Raw genomic sequence first — 6,885 nt, 5'->3', positions numbered from 1 at the left:
TGCTGGTCCTCCTTTCATGGTAACTCCCCAGGTGTCAAGGCCATACTGACTCGCTGTACATGTTCTCTTTTTTTTTTTTTAAACCTTAAAGAAATGTTACCCTGACTTGTTTAATGGTCTTTGTTCTGATAAGATGTAAAACGGTGCTGGAAATCCTGTTTCTCAGAGTAATCTGGGAAGCAGGCTTCCAGGCTAGTCCTCAGTTTGGCTCAAATAAAACTCTTCTTTATTCTTACTAGTGATTGTTTATCAATTATTTTCATTGACACTTTCAGAAGTAAGAAACCAAGCCACTTTAGTGAAGGAAATAAAAAACCATCAAGGTAAAACTGGCAATCAACAATGGTGGTGGGGAGGTGGGAGGGTGTAGCTCAGTGGCGGAGAGCAGGCCTGGCATACACGAAGTCCTGGGTTCAATCCCCTGTGCCGCCATTAAATAAATAAATAAATAAGCCTAATTACCTCTCCCACCCCCAAAAAAGAAAAAAAAACCAAAACTTTAAAAAACACCCAGCAAAGGTGGATACACTGCTTTGAAGTCCCGAAGTCCTTCTGCTCTGCTCCATGTAAAGATGTCAGACAGTAAAAGAGCTGAGATGGATGGGCACACCTGAGCTACCAGGCCCTTCAGCCCCCTCACTGAGTAGAAGCCTGAAGGCTGAGGCACTGAAGTGCTCACATGGCTCCCGAAGTGCCGGGAGGAGGATTCAGTGCTCTTGGCTCCCAGTCCACGCACTGCCAGGTACAAGGAGGGCGGAAAGCCTGCACCTGGCCCTCGCTTCATCCCAGAACATTCTTCCTGCAGCTGAACCAGTGAGGGTACTTGTTATGCAGATTCTGCCTCAGGGGCTCCTCCCATGTGAATGACTATTTCCCAAAAGGAAGTCACAGCTTGACTTCAAGGTCTCCCCCAACCCGAAGATTCTGATTCAGTAGTTCTGGTGTGGGGCCCCAGAATCTGCGTTCTAATGGCAACTCCCAAGTGACTGGACGACAGGTGGGCCAGGGAGCACTTTGGGGAGCTTCACCCCCACCCCCATCATGGGGAGAGGAATGTGCATCTTCTGCGAGGCTGCAGAGCACAGAATATGCACATGGGTAATTTTGAGAAAAGAAGGCCCTTAGTTTCCAACGGTTCTAGAAGAGGACCCCCCCTTGCCTCCCCCTCCAAAAAAGAACCCCGTTCCTGAGCAGAAAAGCCTGGTTCTCACTCTCTGCTCTCTGCCACCGGGGAGTGTCATAATCAGGAACTGGAAGGAGCTGCCTGTCCTGACTCTGTGCCACCACACGCCACTGAGGGGATGAGATGCAGAAAGTGTTAGGATGGGGAGAGGGACCTAGTGCTGTGGCTTCAGGCGAGTCATTTCTGCAGCTCTTCCTCATTGTCCAGCTTCATTTCTCAGCTCCTCAGTCTTGCTAGGGGAGAAACTAGAGCCTGGAGATGTGAAAAGACTTTCCTGGGTTCCAACATCTTTTCTGTACCTGCACGGCTTTCCAGTGGGAGCTGCCACCTCCCAGCCTCACGCCCCTAGATCAGGCCTCAGAGGGCATCTGAATCTTTCCACTTCGTTCTCTCTGTTAAGGACACAAACTAATCAGAGGGAAAACTCAGTAGCAGCTGGTAAGATATGCAATGAACGTGCAGGGCCAAACACATCCACTCTGACTTGAAGCTGCCGACACGTTTGCACATATTCCAGAAAGGCAGTCATCGTCACGTAGACAGTGAACTGCTGTGCACTTACACAGTGCGTGCGTGCGTGCGTGTGTGTGTGTGTGTGTGCGTGTGCGTGTGCGGGTGTGAGTATATGGTGGGGGTGGAGACAGGTGGTGAACAACAATAATTCTTCAATAAGCTGAGAAGCTCAAACACGACAACCTCCCTCCACCTCCCCTCTCTCTTCGGACTTGTGCCAAGTGCTCCCCCTTGGGATGATAAGGAGAATGTAAAGTATCATAAACAGGCCCAAAGGGAGCGGGCTTTCAGACTCAGAACCTGGATTAACTCAGAGTTCTTTAGTGACGTTGATTTTACAGAGACGCAAGACATGTGTTTCACTAAAAAAGCTCTTTAAAAAGTCTGAGTTAACGAAGTCTTTGTCTGAGGATGAAGAATCTGGAAGGATCTCTGGAGCCATGTTCAATATCAACTCTGGCTAGATGGTTCTGGAAATCGAAAGGTTTAAGCGAACTTTACGCTCACATTACTGGCCTCTGGAGCTGGGGTGCCCAATTCGGTAGCCACTAGCCACATGTGACTTTAAAATGTTTAAGGAATTAAAATTAAATAAAATTTAAATTTTGGTTTTTCAGTTGCACTAGCCACATTGTAAGTATTTAGTAGCCCTATGTGGCAAGTGGCTACTAAATTGGACAGCACAGATATAGAAAATTTTCACCATCGCAGAAAGTTCTGGTGAACAGCACGGCTCTAGAATGTGAAATCCCCAAGAGGGGGACAGTTCACAGCTGCCTAGCTCACCACCATATTCCTAGTATTTAAATACAGTGTATCATCGCTCATGACACGTGCTCGATAAATACATGTTTAAAGAAAGAATCACTAAATTTGGGGTTAAATACCAATTCATAATTATTATTCTATTCTGATAATGTTTTCAAATAAAATATTCATATCAATGATTCTGATAACTTTTTTTGGTCTAGGGTCAGATTCAGTTAATTTAAAAACCAAGCAGTGGGCCTTTTGAATGTAAGCTGTTTTCTCAACAGTGAACAGGTTTCTGTGGAGTAGTCTGTACTGATGCAGGAGCTATCACGGGGACACAAAAGATATACAAGGTCTAAAACTCTTCAACAAGAGCTCATGACGTAATAAAAAAGAGAAGGACCATGACCGTGATCTCTTGTTTACCTGATATCATTTGAGAAGGCACTCTTCTAGAATTTTAATTTTTAAATTGTGTTCATCATTATCTTTCTGAAACTTGTCAACGTTCTTTTACCTTGTTAAACTCCTCTTACTGAGGGTCATGGTAATGAGCATTATTTCACCACACTGAGTATTTTCTAAGATGTACTGAGACATAGAAGGTTTTTCCCTCCTACACCAGATGATCCTGGACTGCTTTTGTTTATACCATTGGCTGGGAGAAGAGATGGTTCTCACTCCATTTACACTAAGAGTTAATAGGCTATTGGTGTGGGTGTAAGAGGTGTTATGAGCAGTCTATTCGGTCTTAGTACAGGGTGTCTGTGATGTTAATTTGGGATGCTCAGTTATCTTGATGGTGGTGGTGGAGGCATTGTTATTTGCCTGCCACTTGGTGTTCATGTGTGTTCTGGAGGCAAGACAGCCAGGAAAATAATTGGGGGACCAAGTAACATTACCCGATAAGAAAAATTAGAGGACCACTCACTACCAAGCTGCATGTTGATAGAGGAAAGAGATGGTGGTGGAATGGAGTGCCAGTCGGGACTAAAGTTCAGTGAGCATATGCATGCTACTGCATCCTACGGCAGCCTGTGACACCAGGACTGTCACTACCCCAGCTTTTGGATGGGAAGCTAAAGCACAGTGAAGCTAAATAATTTGCCCAAGGCTATGGCTGACGTATAAACCAGACCGGTTTGCTTTGGAGGCCAACTCCGACTCCATACCACACTGAAAGCTTCCTGGAGGAGGAGGGGACTTGAGCTCTGGCAGAGGATAATCCGCAGGGCACAGTGACACAGATAGGAGTGAGCATGGAACATCCTTTCCAAGTGCAAACAAGGAAAGTGTGGAATGACTCAGATTTTTCATACATTTCTGATTTCCATAATATCTACTCATCTACTGGGCCACTTGCCCGGGAGAACCATAAAAGTCGACACCTTCTGTTCCAAGAACCAGGGGAATTCTACCGAGGTTCCTGTTATGTTAGCATGTTTTACAGCCCTCCATTTATATGGCCATCTGGCTCCATATAACATTCAAGTTAACAAGCAATGCAGAGCGCCAATGACAAAGGCGTTAGGCTAGATTTCTGGGCAGGAGATGAGTAATAAAGCATCTTTGACTTTGCAAACCTCATCATCAAATGGGGTAATAAAAACATATACATAGACAACTACAGGACAAATGCAATAGCCCTAAATCCTGTGTTAAAGTACAAATTTAAGGGGCAGGTACAGCTCAGTGGTAGAGTTCATGCTTAGCATGCATACATAAGCTCCTAGGTTCAATCCCCAGTACCTCCAATAAACAAACAAATAAATAAACCTAATTACCAACACCCAACCCCCCTCCCCCGCAAAAAAGGACAAATTTCATGTTAAATGAGTAAGAGAATTATAGATTACTTCTATATAGTTGGTTTGGGGAAAGCCTCATAAGACGGGTGATTTTTATTTACTCACTTATGTATTTACTTATTGCGGGGTGTGAAGGTTGAAATTTTACATTTGGAAGAATGAAAAAAATTCACTTGATTTTCTAGAACAGGCCAAACCACCCGGTGCACAGCCATCAGAATGTGACTGGCAGGACCAAAGAAATTCTCAAGACCCTGTAGAACTCCTTAATCCTTACACTGTTCAAGCCCTTCAGATTGTCACCATCAGCACTTTTTGAGCACCTCTTGTGTTTGGAGAACTGTGCCAAGCACTGGTGATATTAACAGAAATTAAATATGTTCCCTCTGGGAGGTGATAGCCTAATGGAGGATATGGGTGTAAAAATTGCTTAGGGGTAAAATTTTTCCAAATAGAATTGAAATACATGTTCACACAAAAATTTGTACATGAATGTTCATAGCAGGATTATTTATAAGTCAAAAAGGGGAAACATCCATCAATTGAAGTATGAATAAGTAAAATGTGATATATCCATACAATGGAATATTATTTAGCCAGAAAAAGGAATGAAGTACTGATACATGCTACAACATAGATGATCCTTGAAAATATGTAAGTGGAGAAAAGCAGGTACGAAAGGCCACATATTATATGATTCTGTTTATGTGAAATGTCCACAATATACAAATCCATAAAGACACAAAGTAGATTAATGGTTGCCAAGAGATGAGGGGAAGGGAGAATGGGGAGTCACTGCTAACAGGTACTTGGTTTCTTTTTAAGGTGGTGAAAATTTTGTGAAATGAGATAGTGATGATTGTTGAACAACTCTGTGGATATACTCAAAACCACTCAACTGTACACTTTAAAAAGGTGAATTTTAAGGTGTGTAAATTACATCTCAATTTAAGAAGTATAAAAGAAAAATTTCCCTCATAGACTTTAAAATGGAGTAGGGAAATTGGATATCAAGGCATCCCCTCAACCTCAAAGGGAGGGTTCATTTCTAGCTGATAAAGAATTAAGGCAGGAACAGCCTTCCCTGTGACTGATTAATCAGTCTTTTCTAAAACATTGCTTCATGTGAAAATGATAAGAAACAGTTGATCACTTGATTAACAATAATATTTAACTCCTTTATAGGTGATAATTCTTATTACCATCAAATCTTACGATAAAAGTACCTCAAGGACCAGGGATCCCATTTAAAGTATCATTTATACTAAGGTGTAAATGGCTATACAAATCTTAGAGCAGGAGGATGGCAAGAGAGGATAAGAATGCACTCAGTGCTTAGAAGGGCAGAATGTGCAGAGCTAGACTATAGAAAATGAGGCAAGATTATCAATAAATCATCCAAAGCAAATAACACAATCCCCAACTTATCAATAGCTACCTACCTATTGATACCAACTAAAATAGCCAGAAATTATATTCTCTCTTCGAAAACTTCCTTCAAGGAACTGCTGAGAAAACATAATTGCTGTTTTTGCTCAGACTCATATGTAGGACTTGCAGGATTTTTGTGTGTGTGTGTGTGCTCCAAGGAAAAGTAATTCCTTGATCAAATGTTTTTTGCCTAATATGCTAACTCAGTCCTGCTGTCTCCTAAATTGTTTTGCAATCTCATTATCTTGATGGAAAAAAAATTACACAAAATTTAACGCTGTATTAAAAGGGTCTTCCCAAAGCCTAAACAATGCCGAAATCATGAGGACCCAGCTAGGCGATCAGAAGTTCCAGCAATGAGCTATGTGGAGGAGGAGCAGGACTTGAACTCAAGAAGAGAGAGATTTAGGAAGAAACCGGTCCAATTACAGATGGCTAGCAAGATGCTGCCAGCTCACATCAGCTCAAATCAGCCTGGATGCTGTAATCCAGCTTTTCTTTAATTAATATCTCACACTTCCAAACAAAGTGGGTGAAATCGCAAAGGCTCTGCCAGGATTCCTCTCAGCTTACATAAGCCAAACTTGAGATGAGCTGTGGATTTATTAGGCCGTGTTGTGAACGTTTTTAATGCGGTATTTATTTGCTGAGCTGTATAAATAGACTTGATACTAGTGTCACCATCCGTTTAGGAAAGATGCTTCTCTTCACATGTTGGCTGTTAGGCATTTGCACATTATTCACTATCTTCACTGCGTTCCCCCCCACCCCTCCCCTCCTCACAACCCTTCTCTCTTAATTTGCCGAATTTGAGAGAGCAGATGACCATCCAGATCATTTCAACCATATCAGAATGGCCTGGTTAACTCTCTCTAGTGCAGAAATTAAATTAAAAAATAAGAGTAAAGCAGATAGTGCTGTGAACACTTTTAGTATAATATTCACTTACTTGACAAACTCTCCACCCACAAGGTCCAGCTCAAACGTTGTCCTTCTCTATCTCTTTGCCTCCCTTTCTCAAGTAGACTTGCTTGCCCCCTCCACGTTTCCACATCAGTTTGTATCCATTTCCTCCGTAGCCTGTAAATCTTTTTTTTTTTTTTGGTCAATATATCTGTGATTCCACACAAGTCTGTGGATTTTTTGCAAACAAAGTCATATCTTGGTCATTTTTATGTTTTTAGGATCCTTAAGAGT

This window comes from Camelus ferus, chromosome 11 (assembly GCF_009834535.1).
Source record: "Camelus ferus isolate YT-003-E chromosome 11, BCGSAC_Cfer_1.0, whole genome shotgun sequence".
NCBI classification, from domain to species: Eukaryota; Metazoa; Chordata; class Mammalia; order Artiodactyla; family Camelidae; genus Camelus; species Camelus ferus.
Note: the sequence above shows the minus strand (reverse complement) of the source record.